Source organism: Podarcis pityusensis, assembly GCF_964106645.2.
Source record: "Podarcis pityusensis genome assembly, chromosome: 1".
NCBI lineage: Eukaryota > Metazoa > Chordata > Lepidosauria > Squamata > Lacertidae > Podarcis > Podarcis pityusensis.
Genome location: NC_138028.1, coordinates 79,395,214 through 79,408,211, shown reverse-complemented (window position 1 = coordinate 79,408,211; position 12,998 = coordinate 79,395,214). Strand labels below are relative to the sequence as shown.

General features: G+C 41.2%; 1 long non-coding RNA gene across 1 annotated transcript; it reads right to left on the bottom strand.

The window, feature by feature from the left end:
• Positions 1-4,841: 4,841 nt before the first annotated feature.
• Positions 4,842-12,664, bottom strand: LOC308480876. Its single transcript, XR_013988291.1, has 3 exons — positions 12,086-12,664; positions 5,408-7,459; positions 4,842-5,143 (listed from the first exon to the last, which is right to left on the bottom strand). It is a non-coding gene; the product is annotated as an uncharacterized lncRNA (long non-coding RNA).
• Between the last annotated feature and the right edge of the window lie 334 nt (positions 12,665-12,998).

The following is a 12,998-nucleotide window of genomic DNA, read 5'->3' as shown; positions in this document are numbered from 1 at the left end:
AAAGGAAAAATATATGAAAATAACAACAAGAGATGTGGAAAAATAATAAGAAAGAACTGGATAGTACTGTGAACATCATAAGGTTAGATTTGTGGACATTAAAACAGCAGTAAGAAGCAAGAAGTTGATTGGATCCCTTCAGAACTTGAAATATGGGTACCCCCAACAAAAATTTAAAATTTGGCTGTGTAATTTGGAATTTATGTAATTTGGTTTGATTTGATGTGATTGGTCGGTTAATAAAAAAATTTTCATACTGAGAACATTGCCCTGGTGTGACTATAGTTGGTATTGCATCGCCTGAGCTCTACGAGTGCGGCTTTCTCCCAACTGAAGTGCAGGGTGTTTGAGGACCGGGACATTCACAGGGAAACCAAAATGCTTGTTTACAAAGCTACTGTACTAGAAGTAGAATAGAAATAGAAATACTTTATTGTCACTGTACCACTTGTTTACAGTGAGATTAAACGAGCCTTACTGTATGCTTGTGAAATGTGGACCACTTATAAACACCATTTCCAACTCCTCGAAAGATTCCATCAAAGGTGTCTCTGAAAAATTTTACACATCACTTGGGGAGACAGGCAAACTAATACCAGTGTACTGGAAGAAGCAAAGATCACCAGGGTTGAAGCAATGATTCTTCAACATCAACTTCATTGGACTGGTCATGTCGTGCAGGTGCCTGATTATCATCTTCCAAAGCAACTACTCTATTCCGAACTTTAAAAAGGAAAGTGTAATGATGGTCAATAAAAGAAGTTTAAAGACTGTCTCAAGGCAAATCTTTAAAAATGTAGTATAAACACCAACAATTGGGAAATATTTGCCTGTGAGCGCTCCAGTTGGAGAACAGACTTTACCAAAGGTGTCATGGGCTTTGAAGACACTCAAACTCAAGAGACGCAAGAGAGAAACATGCTAAGAGGAAGGCATCCTTGTCCTCACTGTGGAAGGACTTGTGGATCCAGAATTGGCCTCTACAGTCACTTACGGACTCACTGTTAAAACCATGTTTATGGAAGACAATCTTACTCTGCTACGAATGATCGCCAAAGAAGGAGAAGAGGTATTGCAAACACACGCCTAACTTTTGAAGGACTTCAGCTGCGTACCCATTTGTAAAAGAAAAATGCATTTTTCTCTCAGTCCAGAATCTTTCATGCTCATACTCAACATGCTGCTTCTAAAGTAGATTGATTAGAGATCCTGCCATCTACAAGGGTGGGTGTGGTGACTTGATACATACTGTAGTTGAAAACCTTCCCTTAGACTAGGTTATCCTCACCTCTTCCTTCCTGCACATGCACCAGGAGAACAAAAATGGTGGTTGCACTCCTTGGGCAGATGTGGATGCATATACCCCAATTCTGGCACTGCCTACATCTGTATTCATCGGTTTTCAAATGGACACACTGCAGGGTAATGAAGAATCAATCTGCAATGGTCTTTTATTTTTGGAAAGAAATCAGTTTCTTAATAAGTTTTTTAAAAGAAGTTTTAATTAGTTTTTAAAAATAATTATAATCTGAAATACTGAGTACAGTATTTCATTCTCAAAATGGGAGACTCATCAATGTACCCCCAAATTGCTAAGCTGTTCTCACCCTAGTGAAAAAGCAGAAATCTGATTAAACTGCCCAAAAGGAGGAACTTGTTTGTTTAAAATATTTTTATCCAGCCTTTTAATCAAAATACTTTCACAGGCATGTCATAAACTAAAAACAATAGAATTAAATCCCCTAATCACAAAAACAAAATAAACGATAGCATTTCTTAAAAGAGCAAAGTTTTCTAAAAGCAGTAGAATAAGCAATAACAATCCAATAAAACTCTAAAAATAACCAGCAGAGGAAAAGGTGACATAGTTCTTTTATACAGAGTTATGACCATTAGTCAGCCTCTCACAGACTTGCCTACTCTGACTGACAGCTGCTCTCCAGGGTCTCAGGCAGCCACAGAGGCCTTTCTTATCACCTGCTGCCTGACCATTTGACTGGAGTTGGATATCACCCACAGGCAAATAAAACTGTATTCCTGGTGTTTATAATTATTAACAGCAGGCACACATTACTGGGGATGGCAGGTGAGAGCTATTTCAAAGCCTGGGCACCACAAATCATAGGAACATAGGAAGTTGCTTTATATTACATCAGACTATTAATCTAGCTTGTTGGCTGGCAGTGGCTCTCTTGGGGTTTCAGGTTCTATCTCAGACCTACCTGGAGTTGCTGGGGGTTGAATCTGGGACCTTCTGCGTGCAAAGTGGATGCTCTACCACTGAGCTATGACCCTTACCAGGTGATTCACCCACCTCATTAGACAGGTCAATTGAAAAGTGTCTGTCCACAGTGAATGGGCAGGTTTGTTTACTGTATATGGAATAGGCAGACCTTGAAACTTTGGCCTCAAGCATACCGTGCATTACTAAAGCCAGTACTAGAGATGCGAATAAATCTACCCCCCCCCTTTTATATACAAATTGGGAGGAAAACATCCCCCCTCCAATTTTTCTGGGCATTGCATATTGTGGGGGCAGAACACTGGGGCTTCACATTTCTAAGCAACACTTTGTACAGCTGTCTCTCAATGTCTCTCACAGGCTCTGCTTGTAACTTGCCATCAATAGTTGTTTGAGTCATGGGCACCAGAAACATGGTCTCTTAAGTGGTGGCTCCATAATTGTGTCATTTCCTCTCTAAAGAGGTGCATATGGCCCCCACTGCACGGGCTTTTTAATGGACCTGAAAGATTTTTAAATTACACCCAACTGCTTTTAATTAAGATGTGTGCTCTTCTGTATTGTTTTAACTGCTATGGTTTAATTGTTTTGTTTTTTGGATGAAAACCAAGGAACACCCCTTCTCTGAGCAAAAGTAACAAAAATTTGGACACAAATAATCCAGATTGATTAATGGAAAGAAAAATATACAAATGAGGGACATTTGTACCTCATTCCCTCAAACCCAGAAACATTAATTTTGTCAGAACAAAGGGCATAAAGGGAGTAAACTCATATTCTTTGGCAGGCTTTATCAACCTGGTGTTCTTCAGATGCTTTGAACTACAACTCCCATCATCCCTGACTATTGGCAATGCTGGCTAGGGCTGATGGGAGTTGGAGTCAAGAGAAGACTCCCTGGAAAAGACCCTGATGTTGGGAAAGATGGAGGGCACAAAGTGAAGGGGACGACAGAGGACGAGATGGTTGGATAGTGTTCTCGAAGCTACCAGCATGAGTTTGACTAAACTGCAGGAGGCAGTGGAAGACAGAAGTGCCTGGCGTGCTCTGGTCCATGGGGTCACGAAGAGTCGGACATGACTAAACGACTAAACAACAACAACATCTGGAGGGCACCAGGTTGGGTGCTCTTGACATAGACTGAAGACATTTCATGTAATCTTCACACATTTGAAACAAACTTGGGAAAATGTCTAGCAGCAGACAATAGTGCTGAATGAAACTAGGCTTGCTTGCAGAATGCCATCTTGATTTATTAGTATTTGCACTAAAAGCTTTGCTTTGACATTGTTGCTTAGATGCGTGAATTGGGAACAGCCAGATCTGGTTCCAGAGTCTATGGATGGCGTACAGTCACTGGCTGAAAGAAGAGTACCCCGTGACATTTTCAACATGCCTCTTCTGACATAAGGGTTACAGTTCTAACATAAGGGTTACAGACAAATATATTTGGGGAGTCAAAGCTTCCAAAGGTGTACCACACAATTCCTGCATTGCAGGGGGTTGGACTAGACGCCCCTCAGGGTCTCTTCCAACTCAACAATTCTATGATTCTATACTGCTACAAATGAACACACAGTGCCTTCCAAGATAAGCAAAACTTTCCCTAGCGCACACATAGAAGAAAAGGATTTAAAGGTCCCTCAGGGTTCATTCAAAGCTTCACCAATTAAAGCATAAGAAAAATCAAGTATTTTTAAACATCTTTTTTGCAATGCGTTGCAAATCCTTTAATGAAAAAAATAAAGTCACAGCCTTTGAAAACTGCATTCACACTAATCCCTAACAAGCAAGCTCTGCTCACAGTGTTCTAATAAGCCTTCATGATACCAACTCCAGTAAAGGTGGTGAAAGCTCACTGAACCGGCTTAAGTCTGCAAATTCCAGGGCTTGGTAGGAACCCAAGACGGAAGACTCCTGAGCCTCTTTATTTCCACTGATATCCACAAGCAAATCTAAGCTGCCTGCAAGTGCTTGAGAATCCAAAACTGGAAGAGGTTTTGCACTCAAAGAGCTTTGCCCACAATAAACTATGGTGTTTGTGTGTTGGGATGCTGCTGCTGCTGCTTAGAAGGCCACATCTTTCTCAGTGACGGTGTCCTTTTAAAGGAATCTTCCCAAACCCACCAGAAGTTTGGTCATCCCACACGTCAGAGGCTGTGTACACATTACCAACTTAAAATGCACCCAAGTCATTTTTTTCTTAATTTGGATCACAGCTGGCTTGCAGGGAACTGCATCAAAACACAGTACAGTGGTACCTCGGGTTAAGTACTTAATTCGTTCCGGAGGTCCGTTCTTAACCTGAAACTGTTCTTAACCTGAAGCACCACTTTAGCTAATGGGGCCTCCCGCTGCCGCCGCACCGCCGGAGCCCAATTTGTGTTCTTATCCTGAAGCAAAGTTCTTAACCTAAAGCACTATTTCTGGGTTAGCGGAGTGGGTAACCTGAAGCGTATGTAACCTGAAGCGTATGTAACCCGAGGTACCATTGTATTTCATAAGCAATGACAGGATAGATAACAGGATAGATATGGGAAGTTTTTAATGGTTGATCGTTTACTGTGTTTTTAATATTTTGTTGGGAGCTGCCCAGAGTGTCTGCGGCAACCCAGTCAAATGGGCAGCATATAAATGATAAAATTATTATTACTAAAACGCTAGATGCAAGATAAATGGGCGCATGTACACAGTCAGTGTCCAGTCCGCGGAAGACACTTTTGTTCAACCTGGCTCATGGCACATTCTTGGAAACTGGAGACCTAGGTGCTGTGTTAGGTGCTTGTTTTAGTTTAGATATGCAGCTTTAACTATTTTAATTATTGCTTTCTTAAAATTGGTATTTCATGACGTTGTAAACAGCCCTAGGCTCCAGTGAGAGGAAGGGCAGTACAGTGGTACCTCGCAAGACGAATGCCTCGCAAGACGAAAAACGCTCAAGACGAAAGAGTTTTTCGTTTTTTGAGTTGCTTCGCAAGACGAATTTCCCTATGGGCTTGCTTCGCAAGACGAAAAACGAAAACGTCTTGCAAGTTTGTTTCCTTTTTCTTAAAACCGTTAATACCCTATGGGAAACCGTGCTTCGCAAGACGAAAAATTCGCAAGACGAAAAAACTCGCAGAACGAATTAATTTCGTCTTGCGAGGCACCACTGTATAGAAACACAACAATAATAAACGAGACTAAAAGGGAAATCAATCGCAACCAACTGTAGATAGGATGGGGAAAAATGGGATACAATACTAATCAAGTGGTATAGTGTCCACAATATAGGAAAAGTATTTTAATAAAAACCAATACCAATTAAAAACAACATCTGTCTCTAATAATGTCCAAAACAAAAAAAGTGCCAAATTAAAATAATGTGGAACAAGCAAGTTGTCAGCATCGCCCTTGAGCCAGTGCCACCAACTGGACTCATCCACTTCAGCCCCGACTGGGCTAGGCGAGCTGGGTAGCACTTCCAGAGACCACCTTCTGCACAGGAACAGGTCAAAGTGCTGTGGACTCACAGCTTAGAGTTGTGAGCACCGGATTCACTCCAACAAGAAGACAGTCGTCGCACAGCAGAGTCTAGCAGAGTATATAAACAACTTGGAGAGCAGCTCTGTAGAATATCTTCTTTATTCTATAACTACAACTATTATACAACTATATACAGAGCTAAATAGGTCTAAGCATAAATGAATGCTGCACTGCACCGAGTGTCTGCAGCTGCTCTTAGCATCAACCTTATCTCTACACACGATCTCTAACACTCAGTCTCTCTCTCTCTGACACTGACTGACTGACTGATTTGGTGCTGGAGCAGAATAAGTAGAGAGCAGAACACGCCTCCTCCTCTCTGGAGAATCAGCAGACTCCTCAGGAGATTCTTGGATATGGGAGGGGTGAAATCTCCTCACAAGTATCCTCAAAATAGTTAGCATAGCTCATAAACTGTCACAAAATACACAAGAATGAAAATAAACGAATCAATAAAGTTAACAAACATAACCAATGTGTTTTGACCAAGGTCTTCCTCAGTGGTCAGAATAAAATAACTATAGTTCAGCAGATAGTAAATCAAATATTGCAGATGCAAATCACCAAACAGCACCACAATCACCAGTTAGAGGGGTTTTTTTAAAAAAAAAAAGATAATGCTTATATAGCCTCAGTGCCACTTACAAATGTAATCTGATAAGCATGCAAGAAATAATTTGTTTCCCTCCAAATGGGGCCTCAGAACAAAGTATTCAAATGTTATCTGGCTTGTAAGCCTTCAAGGCCCTGAGCTGTTATCTCTATTCTTAGGACTTAATTGAAAACACTGTTCTTTTAACTATTTCAAAAGCTCACACAGGAGTTGCCACATAAAGAAACTTCACATTTGCAAATGCTTCCCTTGGAGGAATATCCCCAGTATTTGTGCAAACGTTAAATAAATCCAGTACACATATACAGCACAAGTACAGATAGATAACATAAATGGCCAATCATATATAGTTATAACATATTACAGGATTTAAGGTGAATTACACATTCTACCTTGTTTGTAGCTATTATCACCATCCAGCCAATCTCCTCATTGAGGTCAGTTGGTGCTTTAGTCTTAAAGTTATAGATCCAAAACAATTCCCTCTGCAGTCGCCTTTGATGTAGCTGGGTGCCTGGAGCTTTCATCTTTTCAAGCAGAATCTTAAATCCTGAACATTATGCAAATAATCAACAAAAAGTTAGATTAAAGGAGCTTGCAACCTTTGTGTTCTAATACAACTTTTATGCTTACAGATTCTGACTTTAACAGCTCAAGATGTCATGTCCACATATACTTTATGGAATGCACAAGTAACAGCACCTGTCTCTCTCTCTGTGTGTGTGTGTGTGTGTTCAGTAGTATTTCTTTTAATTCATGCTGTGAGCTGCCCTGGGTCCTGCACTGTGAAAAAGCTGGGATAGAATAAACAAATAATGTATATATACTAACACAAACACATTGAATTATATGCTAGTAATAGCACTTTTAAATCTTGACTATGAATGCTTTACAAAAGTAGCTATTTAAAAATTTTATTTATATATATTGGTCACAGTATTGAGAATCAGCAGACGGGTCCCGTTATCATCTTGTGTCCTGGACAGATCACCGTGCTGCTGCTCCCAAGCAATATTCCTGGATTCACAAAGAGATTTGAGGACATTTCTATGACTTCTGTGCTCCAGCAGGTGGTGTTGCTAAACCAGGAGGTTAGGAGAAAGGCACGTTTATCATCTTTCTGCACTGTAGTGCTGGGATAGACTAGTTGCTGTTTCAGTATAGAAAACAAAGTGGCTGTACACAAAGTAGACTATCAAAACTGAATTTGTGTAGAAATTAAATGATGCATTACAAATGATGACACTTTAATGTACATAAACCCTATGGGTGGTGAGACAATTTTGTCTGTCTGTCTGTCTGTCTGTCTGTCTCTCTCTCTCTCTGTGTGTGTGTGTGTGTGTGTGTGTGTGAGAGAGAGAGAGAGAGAGAGAGAGAGAGAGAGAGAACATAATTTTGTGCAATACATTTTGGTATAAAGCATCTTTTTCAATAATCTTTTTCACACTAGCAGTGTTGATGGAACGATCGTAGAGTATTTAGAAAATTATTTTGAAACTGTATAGTTTCAACCTGAATATTTGGAAATCAATGACAACACTATAAAATGCCAATAAACCTCCTTGACATCTTTCAGAAGGGGAACAAACCCAGGTAAGTGCTGCACCCCTGGAACTTCTCACATTGCTCAGAGAAATGGGGTGAACAGTATGAATATACAGCTTTTGCCACATAGATATAGTGACTAGATCTGCTCCAGCCACCATCGTATGAGCAGTCTTGTGTCAGACTTGGCCATGAGGGTTCAACTGGAACATTTTAAAGAGGCAGAAGGAGTACAATACCCCATGAGTTTCAGTGATTTGCATTAAATTAAAAACAGCATTAAAACGAAAGGATAAGCATCAGAAGCCAATGAATGGCAACAACATTCAAGGCTGATTTACACAAAGCTGGATGGGAGCCAAATGCAAAGTTCTCCACATGATGAAGCAATGGTGGGGTTGGGTACAATGCTAAAATGTTGACATGCCTTGAAAAATCGGGCATTGGACGAGCACTAAAACAATGTGCCCATGTACAAAGAAGCTGTTTCAGCACTTATCTAGGGTTCTGTGATTTGGCCAGGCTGGTTTTTTTCTTCTTCCCTGCAAGGCATTAGTATTTCATTCTCATGTTTTTATTTGTGCTGAAAACTGATGAGGCATAATGAGGGACATCATGTTCTCTCTTAAAAAAAAAAATTATGTCAGGCTTTCAATGTGGAGAAGGAATGTAAAATATCTGAAAACATGCACATCAGCAAGTTCCCATTTCTTTCTCACAACACCGAGCCTATTACAATAAATTAAGTTATATCTCCCCTTTTTTGTACATTCTGCTGCTCTTCAGCGCACCTGTCAAACCCTCCTCCCATTTTAAAAATAAAACTGGTGTGAAATCTTGAGAGCTAACATTCTCACAGAAAAAGCTAACACCACAACCCTTGGGAGACGGCCAAAGGGCAGGCTTCTAAATCAGAAATGCTCAGTGACTATCCAGAGGTCTCCAATGACCATTAGAAACAACACACGAATGGAGAGCTACATCACCTCGGTCTTATCCACACTTACCTTTTCCCCTGCTCTTTCCAGGCATAGGTCTGTACTTAAAAGCCCCATGCCTGAGTGTGGGTTTGGGGTGTGTGTGTTTTTGCCCCAGAGTTTTCCCCACAAAAATCCACTCTTTAGCACTCATTTGGAGCAAACATCAATTTGGGTTTTAAGCAGATTGCTGTTTGCTCTGATTGAGTTTAAAGAGCAGATTCAGAGCAAAAAAAAAAGAGGGAGCTGCTTCCACACACAGCTTTAAAGCACAGACCATGCCTAGAAAGCACAGAGGAAAGGTAAGTGTGGATAAGCCTTCACATGCAGCCAGCAGTTCCAAGCTGTTTAAATTGGCCTTATTTATAATAATTATTGGCATGGCCCTGTAGAGGAAGATGCCATTAGATCTAAGGGCTGGTAATGAAGAACTGTTGCTGTTTTGCATAGTGAGGCAATCTAGAAGGTCATGGGGCTTGAGGGAAAATGTGTTTGTGAATGAGTTACAAAAATATATTGGAAATAAATGTTTTAATTTCACATGGAGTTTTTTGTTTTGTTTTGTTTTGTTTTTTACCTAGTGTGTCAGCCTACTAATTGGGCATATCAAGCTAAAAAGTCAATGCTATATATCTATGGAGCAGACAGCAGAAGCACCAGTTTGACATATTTTGATTGGTGAACCAATGACAGGCACCATTTGCCCAAATCTCTGTGGACCTTTTTTTTTACTGTTGTTTTAAGACTCTGATTAGATTGTAGCCAAATAGTCGTGATGAATTATGGTAAATGTAGTTCAGAATCTGTTAGCTCATAAGCATTTTGTAACTGCCATTAACCATAAAACATATCTGAGAGAGACATGAGTAAAGGAAACCCTCAGAAAAAACAATAGTGACAATATAAGAGTGTATGGGAAACACTTTGTTATATAGCTGCGTGAGAATTAAGAATATAATGATGGCCCGTGAACAATCACATCTTAAAGAAGATATGTCTGATTTTATCCAAGATAAATACGAGATGAGACTGAAAGAGAAGGCAGGCCCCACTCTAAGAAATAAGAGAAATGCACAAAATGTTTTTCCTTAGTCAGGTCAAAGGAAAGCCATTTTTCTTGGCCACAGAAGGTAAACACAGAAGACCATTCAAGGAAAATATAATAAGATGAAGTGCCATTTTGAGCATGCTGCAATTTATCACGGTAAGGAAAATATTCTTACTCCCCCACCCCTGCCCTCAGGGTGCATGTGTTTCAGAGGGATAAGAGCTGGATTAGGGATGAGAAGAGACATTTAGGCCCAACATACAGACTGAAAATGGTTCCCTAATGAGGAATCATCGTAGAACCAACAGCTCTAGCTGAATGACTTTCCAATCATAACCAGTCATTGAAAGGGAAATATATCTTCTTCCCTGGCTTAGTTGCAAAGTGGTGACAGTTCCTAAACCCAGGAGAGGTTTGTTAGAGCCATGCAGCTCAGCTGGTGCAACCAACTTAGCCTCTTCACACACTGAGGTTATCAGCTGGACTGGGGGAGAACACTAGGCCTGATTACCTATTTCCTCCCAAAGTAAGAGAAGTGGGCATAGCTAAGCCTGGCAGGACAGCTCACTCTATGGAATTAATGCATTGATTAGACTTGGGACACTGGTGGCGCTGTGGGTTAAACCACAGAGCCTAGGGCTTCCTGATCACAAGGTCGGTGGTTTGAATCCCCACGACGGGGTGAGCTCCTGTTGCTCGGTCCCTGCTCCTGCCAACCTAGCAGTTCGAAAGCACGTCAAAGTGCAAGTAGATAAATAGGTACTGCTCCGGCGGGAAGGTAAACGGCGCTTCCGTGCACTGCTCTGATTTTGCCAGAAGCGGCTTAGTCATGCTGTACGCTGGCTCCCTCAGCCAATAAAGCGAGATGAGCGCCGCAACCCCAGAGTCGGTCACGACTGGACCTAATGGTCAGGGGTCCCTTTACCTTTACCTTTAGACTTAAGCATGTTAGTTATATGAGGCTGGTTATTCCATACAGACAGCAATAATGCAATAAACTTTGGGGAAGCATTGCAGAAAAGTTGAATGATGTGTTGAATGACCTGGCCAAAACAGCAGCCTGGAGGGGCCCTAAATCAGATTACATATAACCACCCCACTATCATCATGAGCACAAATCATAATGAATGCAAAATAAAAGGGACATCTATTTATTCTGTGAACCGCCCTGAGACCCCTGGGTATAGGGCAGTATATAAATTCAATTAATCATCATCATCATCATCATCATCATCATCATCTAGAGGGCCCCTGCAAGCCATAGCAGGAGTATCTTCCCTAGTATGATTTATCCAGGTATTTCTGTAGATTTTCCGTAGTATAAAGGCTTATTATTTTACCTGCTCATCTATTGTTCTCTGACATCCTACTTAAATTTCAGTGTTTCTTATTGCTACTTGAAGACCTTCTCATTATATATTACTAAAATATCACAGCAAAAGAATGCCTTTCCCTTCTTCGTATTTATGTACCCTTTGCATATTTGTCCAGTCCTATTCTATCCACTACTTAGCCAAACTATGCAATTAGGTCTTTTTATTCATCCCTCTAAACTCAGCATGTCTGCTCTCTCTGCAGTCGGCCCAATGCTTTTCTTGGGATAAGAAGCTGCGGTTTTGCATGCGGGAAAGAACATACCGGGCAAAGAACTTCTCTTTCTCTCTCTCAAGACTTCTAAAGGTGCCTTCATGCTCCACACAGGCATTGCTCAGTAAGTTATCAGGAATCAGATATACTTTGTAAGAACATCTGTAGGGCGTTGCAGACCCCAGGAAAATCCATGCACAACTCAACGAAGACTCCTGTACTGTAAACAATGAGCTGTCCGATGGCAGAGCAAGAGGAAGGCAGCTCATTCAACTTATTTTTCTCTTCCTTTCTCTCAGTGTGGCTCTCAGGACTCTCACCAGTCTACCCTTCCTCCTCAGCCACACTCCTCTCCCTAGGTCACACCCCACATCAAATCCCCTTTGCACCCTCCTTGGACGTTCTTGCCGGAAGGGCAGCTATCATTAAAAACTCAGCTGGGCAAGACTAAAAAAAGCTCAACAGCTTTGGCAAAAAAATAATGAAAAAATAGCAACCCTTACAAGCCCCACTCCCAAATGTACAACTTTTCCTGCTCCCTCCCTCACCTGAAGCATATTCTGTTCAGGACTTCTGTCATCTCACTGTTTGGAAGAGATTTGCAAGATCAAACGAAAGTCCCATCCTGTTTTCCCACATGGCCAACCAGATGCCTATGGGAGGCCTAAAAGCAGAATGGGAGCACAAGGCCCTCTCTTGTTCACGACCCCCCAGCAACTGACAATCATACTACTACCTTTTTAAAGGACTTCTTCGGATTACTTAATTAGTTAGTGCCTTGTTTCACTGAGGGTGGTGCCTCTAACTTTGAGATATTGGTTATCATTTTCAATTTGCCTTTTGCTCCTGTCTTTTGCTCTCAGGTGTCCTTTCCCATAATGATAAATGACAAATGCCAATAATAATAATGAACCCAGGGCTTGGCATGTAAGTAGAGGAGGAACTGCTGGGAATCAAGCTGATTTTATGTGCACATTTATCCAGAACTAAATATTAAATACAGCTTTCAGCATGTGGGTTAGCAGCAATAAGTCTTCCTGCTCTGAACAGCTTATATGACATGCAGATGACTATGGCTGCCAGGCCTACACACACAGCCTGTTGCTTCCAACTACTTTAATGGGATTTAGGTAGCCCAACTGCAGGCAGGACTGCAGCCTCTGAATCTACAGTTCCAGCTTGAGCACCAATTTGATTCATTGCAGTTCTGCTAATTTAAATCCTGGCCTGCATTTCTCTATCAAATCCAGTTGGGAGCATCAGGAACTGGGGGCCTCCTTGGCTACTTATTGAAGGGAGAGGAGAGAAGAGGGGGGAGGTAAAACTCCATCGTGTTTTAGCTAGCTCCAGCTAACAATTGTTTCTAGCTATACTCAGCTCTGCAGGCCGGTAGTGGTTTTCCTGTCTGACTTCTCACCTCAGCTGTGCAAAGATGCAAACATTTATAATGCGAAGCAAATA